Source organism: Simochromis diagramma, unplaced genomic scaffold (assembly GCF_900408965.1).
Source record: "Simochromis diagramma unplaced genomic scaffold, fSimDia1.1 OVJJ01000216.1, whole genome shotgun sequence".
NCBI classification, from domain to species: Eukaryota; Metazoa; Chordata; class Actinopteri; order Cichliformes; family Cichlidae; genus Simochromis; species Simochromis diagramma.
In genome coordinates, this window is record NW_024386883.1 from 6126077 (window position 1) to 6137623 (window position 11547).

General features: G+C 44.0%; 2 pseudogenes; both read left to right on the plus strand.

The window, feature by feature from the left end:
- The first annotated feature begins 1296 nt into the window (after positions 1 to 1296).
- LOC120734060 lies at positions 1297 to 2512 on the plus strand (annotated as a pseudogene).
- Positions 2513 to 6893: 4381 nt separating this feature from the next.
- Positions 6894 to 11227, plus strand: LOC120734078 (annotated as a pseudogene).
- Positions 11228 to 11547: the final 320 nt, after the last annotated feature.

An 11547-nucleotide genomic window follows, 5' to 3' on the forward strand; every position in this document is an offset into this window, starting at 1 on the left:
TATTCGCCTATATTACATTACATCAAAATCTTGTTGGACACTTTAAGACTAGCTGGGTCTGTAAAATGAGTAATATGAATTCATATTAATCAATGTATGTTCTCATCTGCACCGCTCATGTGTTGCTAATTGGATGTATTCTGATTTCCTTCATCTCAATTCAAGTAAAACTGAGGTTCTAGTGCTCGGCCCAAACATTCAAAGTTAGCCAGTACATCAGTGCCCTCGCTAATACCATCAAATCATCTGGTTAAAAACCTTGGTATCCTTTTTGATACCAAGATCAACACTTGAATTTTGAAAGTCATATCTCAAAGGTTACCCAGTCTTGTTTCCTTCATCTGAGAAATATTGCGAACAACAACCCTTTACTGTGAGTTTGTCATCTTGAACTTTTAGTACACACTTTAATTTTCTCCTGTGTTGATTATTACAATTCACTTTTCACATATATCTCTCAGTTCTTTCATAGCTCATCTTCAATTAGTTCAGAACGCAGCAGCAAGGCTGCTAACGAAAACTAGCCAGCAGTCACATATTAAACCTATCCTTGCTTCCCTTCACTGGCTTCCAGTGAAATTCAGAATCCACTTTAAATTATGTTATTAACATATAAACTTTACATGGACAGGCCCCTGCACACCTTATCAATGCAGCCGACCTTTTGGATCTAACCAGGGCCTTCTAGCCATGTATGCGTGTATGTAGGGATGAATATCCCTCAGTATGGCTGATTATATGCCTGTTTATGGGTCTCTATGTTTTAACATGTAGATTTAACTTCTATCTGTTCTATGTGTTGCTTTTATTTGAGCTGTAAAGCACTGTAACTTGATGTTTCGAAAGGGTGATATAATTAAGTTATTATTATTAACAATAATAATATTATAAGTCTTAGCAATGAATGGGAATTATGAGATTGACCTTTAGCTGCCAAGAAGACAAGGGACAAGCCTATTTCTTTCTTTTTTTTAAGTGGGTGGATAACACTTGTGAACCCAGGTAGTCCAATACAACCACTGTGACCTGCTGTACAGCTGCAACCTAAAATAAAGCACCTGGAGCTTGGACGCTATAATTATATATTTTGAATGGTGTTTGGCTGGCTGCTGAATTGTGTACCCTATGCACACATGCACACACATGAGGAGAGCAGTACACAAGAGAACAGAGTACTGCTATAAGTATCAGAGCACAAAGTTGCTCTGCTTATATTTGTAGCTAGCCTTCACAAACTAGAGGCAGCCTACACAAATGAGTACAGAGAATTATAGAAGATTAACAGAAGCTCTTTACATGGCATTGATTAACTCAGCTGCTGAGAACAACATCACCTTTGTGCGACCTGCATATTTTATAATAAGTGGTTTTATTGGCATACCTAATATTAGATATTATTTTGTCTTTCTGTGTTTTATTTACATTCTTGCAGTGGTGGGAAACACATTAGTGATGATTGTAATAACATTGGATCGCATGTTGAGAAGTCCTAAATATATTGCTGTTTTTAACCTTGCATTTACAGACCTGTTAAGTAGCTCTGCTTTGGTTCCAAAGGTTGTTGACATTTTTTCTGTTTAACCATTATTATATTTCCTACAATGACTGCTTGACTTTCATGTTTTTCTGCTTTACTTTCATTTTTATGCAAGGTTTTAATCTGGTTGTATTGTCCTTTGACAGAGTCATGGCTATCATGTACCCGCTGCACTATCAAATGAGAGTGAGCCACAGGCTCATTTTATCTTTGATCGCTTTTTTCTGGCTTCTTGCCATAACTCTTATACTCATTGCAGCTGGCCTTCTCACAAGACTTTCTTTTTGTAAGTCTGTTGTTATTCAGAGCTACTATTGTGATCATGGTCCTATGTATCGTCTTGGCTGCAATGATAATACCCCCAATCATGCATTTGCTGGTTCGGCCACTAGTTATAATTCTTGGGTTTCCACTAGGCATTTATCGTGGGAAGTTACTGCTGTATTGGCTATTCTTTGTCAAAAATTTCTACATTTAGGGAAAGAGTGAAAGCTTTCAAAACCTACACAGGTCACCTTTCATTAGTGGCAATTTATTTCCTTCCATTTACATTTGTGTATATGTTTGGGAGTGTAATACATCCAAATGCTAGAATCATAAGCCTTTCTATGAGCACTGTATTGCCTCCCATGTTAAACCCGATTATCTATGTTCTTCAGACACAGGAGATCAAAGAGTCATTAAAGAAGTTGCTGAAAACTCGAGTTACATCCAAAATTGCCACAAAATATTAAAAAAGGATTTAGACTTGAATGTCTGCAGTGCCCTCTGCCATCTGATGTAAAAGATTTAGTCTTTCTGTGACCAAAGAGATTGTGCTCCTCTGTATTTTTCAGGAGTAAGATGTAGACATTATTTTAACTTTAGTCAGTTTTAGTAGCAGCAATCTTCTTTTTTCTTTGAATTTGTTGTTTCAGTACCTGCGTGTGCCACTGTTATGGTACTATTATAGAATCTAAAAGACCATAGAATTGAAACTACAAGTTAATATAATTGAAAAAGAATATTCAACAATAAAAATATAAGTGAAGTAATACCAGAGTAATTTCTCTTGCATGACCATAGTAAAATGAAATTGTAAAAGCTGCTTTCCATTATAATCATTTATTTTTTTTAAAGTCGTACAATACCACGTGTCACATACTAAAAAAATGTGAAAAATACGAAAAATATATCGATTCTCACATTAAAATATTGATGTTTTAGTAATTTAGATTAAATTTGTAGTTTATCATTAACAGGAACACAGTGGAAGGAAACGATAACATTCGGATTGTCTACATTCAAAGGAACTACTTCCTCTTCCACCTTTCAGTCATGTGCGAAATACGGCTGAATAAATGTCTCGCAGCCCCTTGACTCACAGCAATGGCTGAGCGTAATTGGAGTCATGTGTGGACGTATTTTACCTCCACAAACAGCTGAGACATGGTTTGCGATACATGTGGCAAAAAGTGCTCCAAGAGTGAGGTGTTGTGGCCATACTAGGGAGACATTCAAAAGGGCTGTTGGGCCGGGGGAGGGGGCGGTAAATACATTTTACAGGGTTTATCTATCGGATAAAATACGTTAAATGTCACCGTTATTATTGGCCGGCCCGTAAACAGCGGTGGTGTCCAAATTAAGAAGCTGCTTACACCTGAGGACCTGGCCTTCGCGGTCTAAAGAAAGCCGGGTAGTACTGCACGAGCTCCCTCGGTGGAGTGAAACTCTGCTGTCTGCTCCTTGCTATCTAAAATACAGGGAGTGCAGAATTATTAGGCAAGCTGTATTTTTGAGGAATAATTTTATTATTGAACAACAACCATGTTCTCAATGAACCCAAAAAACTCATTAACATCAAAGCTGAATGTTTTTGGAAGTAGTTTTTAGTTTGTTTTTAGTTTTAGCTATTTTAGGGGGATATCTGTGTGTGCAGGTGACTATTACTGTGCATAATTATTAGGCAACTTAACAAAAAACAAATATATACCCATTTCAATTATTTATTTTTACCAGTGAAACCAATATAACATCTCCACATTCACAAATATACATTTCTGTTCTGACATTCAAAAACAAAACACAAACAAATCAGCGACCAATATAGCCACCTTTCTTTGCAAGGACATCCATGGATTCTGTCAGTGTTTTGATCTGTTCACCATCAACATTGCGTGCAGCAGCAACCACAGCCTCCCAGACACTGTTCAGAGAGGTGTACTGTTTTCCCTCCTTGTAAATCTCACATTTGATGATGGACCACAGGTTCTCAATGGGGTTCAGATCAGGTGAACAAGGAGGCCATGTCATTAGTTTTTCTTCTTTTATACCCTTTCTTGCCAGCCACGCTGTGGAGTACTTGGACGCGTGTGATGGAGCATTGTCCTGCATGAAAATCATGTTTTTCTTGAAGGATGCAGACTTCTTCCTGTACCACTGCTTGAAGAAGGTGTCTTCCAGAAACTGGCAGTAGGACTGGGAGTTGAGCTTGACTCCATCCTCAACCCGAAAAGGCCCCACAAGCTCATCTTTGATGATACCAGCCCAAACCAGTACTCCACCTCCACCTTGCTGGCGTCTGAGTCGGACTGGAGCTCTCTGCCCTTTACCAATCCAGCCACGGGCCCATCCATCTGGCCCATCAAGACTCACTCTCATTTCATCAGTCCATAAAACCTTAGAAAAAGCAGTCTTGAGATATTTCTTGGCCCAGTCTTGACGTTTCAGCTTGTGTGTCTTGTTCAGTGGTGGTCGTCTTTCAGCCTTTCTTACCTTGGCCATGTCTCTGAGTATTGCACACCTTGTGCTTTTGGGCACTCCAGTGATGTTGCAGCTCTGAAATATGGCCAAACTGGCGGCAAGTGGCATCTTGGCAGCTGCACGCTTGACTTTTCTCAGTTCATGGGCAGTTATTTTGCGCCTTGGTTTTTCCACACGCTTCTTGCGACCCTGTTGACTATTTTGAATGAAACGCTTGATTGTTCGATGATCACTCTTCAGAAGCTTTGCAATTTTGAGACTGCTGCATCCCTCTGCAAGATATCTCACTATTTTTGACTTTTCTGAGCCTGTCAAGTCCTTCTTTTGACCCATTTTGCCAAAGGAAAGGACGTTGCCTAATAATTATGCACACCTGATATAGGGTGTTGATGTCATTAGACCACACCCCTTCTCATTACAGAGATGCACATCACCTAATATGCTTAATTGGTAGTAGGCTTTCGAGCAAATACAGCTTGGAGTAAGACAACATGCATTAAGAGGATGATGTGGACAAAATACTCATTTGCCTAATAATTCTGCACTCCCTGTATAACCGGGCGCTGACGTAAACTCTCGACCGTGTCAAACTTCTGTTTAATCATTTTCTGTTTGACGTTTATTCAGCTGTGTGAAAGCCCCGGAGGAACCCTCCCGAGGGATTAATAAAGTTAAATTTAATTGAATCTAATCTAATAACTTTAATCTCAGCCAAACCGATTTACTCATGAACAAATAAAACACTGAAAAAGCCAAACAATAACATTTTTAAGTTATGAAAGTGACTTATATATCATGTTTAACCCGAGTAGCGAAAGATCGCGGGGGTTTCAAGATGATGTGTCGGTCGGCTCAGATATTTGAAGTTTACACAGCTACATTCTCACCTGAAAATATGTATAAGTTTTTTTGCGACTGTTGAGACAATGCCGGTGTCTGCAATTCTTTTGGTCCTGGTAGAGATCACGCTGAGATGTTTCCATGTTTTACACAATCCTTTTATTACCCATTATTCTTACAGATCCATCTGGAGATCAGCACACTGCATCCTATGCAGTCCTATGCTAAAGGCTGATCTAAAGAACTCCACACAACAGTTACAGTTATAACCTCTGGTCTCCTCCCCCCCTACAGTAAACACCCCCACAATGGAAATACACTAGTACAGTGGCCAAGGGTGCTGACACCCTGACCCCCATCTCCTTTTAAGGTAGTGTCCGTTTGACCCCTTTGTCTGCCCCTCACCCTCAGTAACTCTTGCTTCCTGGCCTGGGGGTGGGGGTTGATTGTCCTCCTGCCCTGCACCCCAGTTCTTTGTTCCCATTCCAGGCCTTCTTACACCCATTAACGGCCATATTGTAATATTACAATCCCAAATTATGTCTGTGAAGGTTCTCAGTCATCCAGGTCATCGTAGTCAAAGGAGCTTGCAAAGAAAAGCGTCTGGACTTCTTTAAGTTGCTTGAAGACGTTTCACCTCTCATCCGAGAAGCTTCTTCAGTTCTAAGGTCAAATGGTGGGGAGTCCCAGATTTAAACCTAGTGGGAGTATCCCCCCACAGAGGGACAAAAGGACCCCCTGATGATCCTCTAATCGCCTGAGCCAAGGTGTGAAACTGGGTGTGGGTCCCAATCAGCCAGGGTTTCGGGTGAGCTCATTGTGAAACCTGGCCCCACCTTATCATGCAAATTCCTGAGGTCAGATGGCCCAGGATGTGAGTGGGCGTTAAGGCGTCTGGGGAGGGAACTCAAAACTGGATTATAGATGGCAGACAGTTGGTGTCGTAAACCCCCGCCTCTGTTCAAAGATGGTCGCTCACAGTGGACATAGATGGCTTCTTTCACTCCTCTTTCAAACCATCTGTCCTCTCTGTCCAAAATGTGAACATTGGCATCCTCGAAAGAGTGTCCTTTATCCTTCAGATGCAGATGGACTGCTGAGTCTTGTCCTGTGGAGGTGGCTCTTCTGTGTTGTGCCATGCGCTTGTGAAGTGGCTGTTTGGTCTCTCCAATGTAGAGGTCTGGGCATTCCTCGCTGCACTGTACAGCATACACCACATTGTTAAGTCTGTGTTTTGGAGTTTTGTCTTTCAGGTGAACCAGTTTTTGTCTGAGCGTGTTGCTGGGTCTGAAGTACACTGGGATGTCATGCTTGGAGAAAACTCACCTGAGTTTTTCTGATACACCGGCTACATAGGGGATGACAATGTTGTTGTGTCTGTCCTTCTTATCCTCCCTCGCTGGTGTCTGATCTTCGACCAAACTATATTCTCTTTAACTCTGATGTATATTACGGAATCTATTTTCAACACGACTCAGAAAGAGAAATAAGAGTTGTTATGTTGTGGCAGGGATTTGTCCACCAGGGGGCAACAGTGGTTGGAGAGCTTTCAGTCTGTGGGGCGCATGCCCCAGTTCTCTTAATAAAGAAGCAACTGTGAGCTAAACATGGTCTCCGTGGTTCCTTGGTCTTAGGATATCACATATGGCGATGAGGGTAAAAGCCAGGTTTTGCTGTGAAGTTACACCGTGCTAAGTGACTTATGAACTGAGGTTGGCAAGTGGTACAGCGCTAGCATCTGTGGGAAGTGGAGCGTAACCCTCGGTGTGGAATAATGGCTACCACTTTGGACTCGGTGGCACCGTTCGACAGCGAGCTGCAATCCTGGGAGGAATATTGTGAGATTTTGGATTACTTCTTTGTGGCGAATGATATTAAGGAGGAGGAGAAGAAGTGAGCGGTACTGTTGAGTTGCGTGGGCGCACAGACCTATGCCCTGATTAGGAACCTACTCAGTCCGGTCAAGCCAGGGGATCGTTCTTATGCTGAGTTGGTGGGATTGTTGAACAATCATTTTCACCCTAAGCCGAGTGAAATTGTGCACCGGTGGAAGTTTAACACACGGAATAGAAGGCCGGAGGAAAGTGTGGGCGATTATGTAGCGGAGCTGAGGAAGCTCGCACAGGACTGTAACTTTGGAGACTCCCTGACGGTGATGCTGCGGGATCGTTTAGTATGTGGAATAAGTGACGACAGAATACAGCGCAGATTGTTAGCAGAGGATTCGCTAACATTTGAAAAGGCGCTGAAGTTTGCTCAAGCAATGGAGGCTGCTAACAGAGACATTGTGGATTTGAAGAGCATGACAGAACAGTCGCGATTCACTAAAGGATTAGGAGCCGTGAACAAGATGGAGGACGGCGGCTCGACGTCACAACAGGTTGTCAGGAAGTGCTACAGATGTGGAGGGCTAAATCATGTGGCCAAGGACTGCAAGTTTGTTTCAGAAAAATGCCACAACTGTGGAAAGGTGGGACACATAAAAAGGGTCTGCCGAATGAAAATGGAACAAAAAAGGAGGGCGTGGCAGACAAGGTAAACAAGCCCATTTCTTGGAAGAGGAGAATGTGGAGAGTGAGGAAGAAGGAGCTGAAATGCACCACATAAAGGCAAGTGTGACTATGTATAATGTGCATGAGGAGATTAGCATCCCAAGGGAAGAACCCATCAGACAGAAGCTAAAAGTAAACGGACAGAATGTGACATTTGAAGTAGACACAGGCTGTGGTTACACTATCATGTCGAAGGAGTCATTTAAAAAACTTTTTGAAGGCAGTAAGGCGCCCAAAGTAAGCAAGTGTGGAATCAAACTGAGAACGTATGGAGGCCACAAGGTACCCGTGTGGGGAGCAGCCCAAGTGCAGGTGGAATTCAGAGACAGTAAGAAAACACTGGATGTGGTGGTGGTTGAAGGGGCTGGAACTAGTTTGATGGGTCGGGATGGATTAAGGCCCTCCAATTAGACTGGCAACCTGTACATAAGATAGAAGGCGGAGATGATGCCTTACAGCGGATACTGGCCAGACATGAAACAGTGTTTAAGGATGAGTTGGGAACGCTGAAGGGGTTTGCAGCAAAGATACATGTAGCCAGTGATGCCAAACCGTGCTTCTATAAGCCCCGATCAGTTCCGTTTGCTATGAAAAAGAAAGTGGAGCAGGAACTGGAGAGACTGTTGGAGGAGAAGATCATCCAACCAGTGAAATTCTCAGAGTGGGCCGCACCCATTGTACCCATACTAAAGCCAGACTCCAGCGCCAGAATTTGTGGTGACTACAAACTGACTGTTAACAAGGTGTCGCCTGTAGAACAATACCCCATTCCACGAATGGAGGACATGATAGCGGGGCTGGCAGGAGGAGAAAAATACACCAAGTTAGATATGAGTCACGCATATCAACAGGTTGTACTTGATGAGGAATCTAGAAAGTATGTCACAGTGAACACACACAAGGGTTTGTTTACATACACCAGGTTGCCATTTGGTGTGAGTTCAAGTCCTGCCATTTTTCAGCGCACCATGGAGAGTGTGTTGCAAGGTCTGACCAGTGTCGCAGTGTATCTGGATGACATCATCCTGACGGGAAAGAATGACAAAGAACATCTTCAAACACTGGCTGGAGTGCTGCAGCGCTTGGAGGAGGCGGGCCTGCGCTTAAAAAGGAGCAAATGTCAATTCATGGAGAAGGAAGTGACATTTTTAGGACATCGGGTGGATAAGACCGGTTTACATCCAGTGCCGGCAAAAGTGAAAGCAGTGCAGGAGGCGCCACCCCCAAAATCAGTGACAGAGCTCAAAGCTTATTTGGGGTTGTTGAACTTCTATAATAAGTTCTTGCCAAACTTGTCCACACTGTTGGCCCCACTGCACAAGCTTCTGAGAAAGGGGGAACCATGGTGTTGGGGACCAGCACAGGAGAAGGTTTTCGGCAAATCAAAGGAACTGTTGCAGTCAAGCAGTGTATTGGTACACTATGATGAGCAAAAGGATTTAATTCTTTCTTGCGATGCGTCCCCCTATGGAGTGGGAGCAGTACTAGCTCACCGCATGCCAGATGGTCAGGAAAAACCCATTGGGTTTGCATCGTGTACCCTGAATGCAGCAGAAAAGAACTACTCACAGCTGGATAAAGAAGGATTGGCTGTGATATTTGGTGTACAGTATTTTCATAAGTACCTGTACGGCAGGAAGTTCATGATTATCACGGATCATAAGCCATTGATAAGTTTGTTCCATGAGTTGAAGGCCGTCCCTCAGATGGCGTCACAGAGGATCATGCGATGGGCAGTGTTATTAAGAGCCTATGAGTATGTCATTAAATACAGAGAAGGCAAAAATAACAGTAATGCTGATGGTCTGAGTCGTCTCCCTCTTCCAGAGAACCTCCCTAAAGAGGTGGCAGCTGAGGACCAAGTGTTGATGGTAGATCAGGACCAGGAGGGCGTGATGACATCTGAGCAGCTGCAAAGATGGACAACCAAAGATCCCATACTCTCCAGAGTGCGTGAGTATGCTATGAGAGGATGGCCCACTACGCAGCATCCTAATTTTCAGCCCTACAGACAGAGACAACAGGAGCTGAGTGTGCAGGATGGGTGTGTGCTGTGGGGGGGCGAGGGTGGTGATACCAGAACGAGGTCGACGCCCCCTTTTGGAACAGCTACATCAGTCACACCCAGGAATGAGCCGCATGAAGGGCCTGGCCAGAAGCTACATGTGGTGGCCGCATATGGAGAATGACATTGAAGACAAGGTGAGGTCCTGCAGTACATGTCAAGAACATAGACACAGGCCACAAGACGCACCGCTACAACCCCTGGGAGTGGCCAGAAAAGCCCTGGAGAAGGATACATATCGATTATGCGGGCCCGTTTTTGGGTAAATGTTCTTAGTAATAGTGGACGCACACTCCAAATGGTTAGATGTGTATCCAGTTCCATCCGCTACAGCAGCTGCAACCATAGACTGCCTGAGAAACTGTTTCAGCACGCACGGCCTTCCTGAGATGGTGGTCTCAGATAATGCCCAGTGTTTTGTAAGTGCACAAACTAAAGAGTTCATGGCAAAGAACGGAATCACTCACGTCACCTCCGCTCCATATCACCCCGCCTCCAATGGGTTAGCAGAAAGAGCAGTGCAAACGTTCAAAGAACTCATGAAAAAGAGTACTGGAGACACACTGGCAACCAAGTTAAACAGGGCTCTGTTTAGTTACAGAATCACACCACAGTCCACAACAGGGAAGTCTCCCGCTGAGTTGATGATGGGCCGGAAGTTGAGGTGTACTCTTGATCTCATACACCCTGACTTGAAACAAAAAGTGACAGCAAAACAAGATAGCCAAAGACTGTATCATGATAGACATGCCAAGGAGCGCATGTTTGTTATTGGAGACACAGTATATACCAGAAACTATGGCAGAGGACCAAAATGGATACCAGGACTTATACAGGAGATGACGGGGCCTGTTTCCTACTTGGTGATGCTGGGCAATGGGACAGTGGTGAGGCGTCACGTCGATCAGCTGTTTGCCCGCCTGGAGCCGTGCCTGGCAGCAGGAATGCCTGAAGGCCACCCAGGCGAGCCCCCAAAGGCAGCCCCAAACATCAGCGCTGAGACAGGAGACGAGGATGAGAGACACATAGAGGTGCAAGTTACACCAGTGGTGAAGCCACATATGGAGAGTAGTGATTCGCTGGAATCACCTGCCACTGGGTTACGGCGATCGCAAAGGACCAAGAGAAAGCCGGAGCACCTGAGAGACTTTGTGCCGTGATTACGGTGAACTGTTATAGGTTAACCTAAGACTGTTGGACTAAAGGTTCATTATTACGGAGTGAAATTTCAATAAAGGCTGGGGACGAGGTTGTTGCATTTTTTATAAAGGTGAAGTTTTTGGTTATGGGTATTTTCTGTAGTGATTAAAACTACAGAGTAGTTCCAGTTTAAGGGGGGAGGAATGTTATGTTGTGGCAGGGATTTGTCCACCAGGGGGCAACAGTGGTTGGAGAGCTTTCAGTCTGTGGGGCGCATGCCCCGGTTCTCTTAATAAAGAAGCAACTGTGAGCTAAACATGGTCTCCGTGGTTCCTTGGTCTTAGGATATCACAAGAGTAATATTAAAACTAAGTAGCTGGAATTGGCTGGGCCGCACTATGAATTCTGCGATATGGTTTTTCAATTTTGTTGTCCGGGTGGAAAATCGGGAGAAAATCGGGAGAAATTCGGGAGAACGGTGGCTCCGGGAGATTTTTGGGAGGGGCACTGAAATTCGGGATTCTCCCAGAAAAATCGGGAGGGTTGGCATGTATGGTTGTGGCAACACCACTAACCTTGTCAAACACCTCAGAGTAAATCATATCACAGAATATGACGAGCGTATGTTGAGGCGAATTGAAGAGGAGGAGAGGGACAGGTGCTGCTAGGGC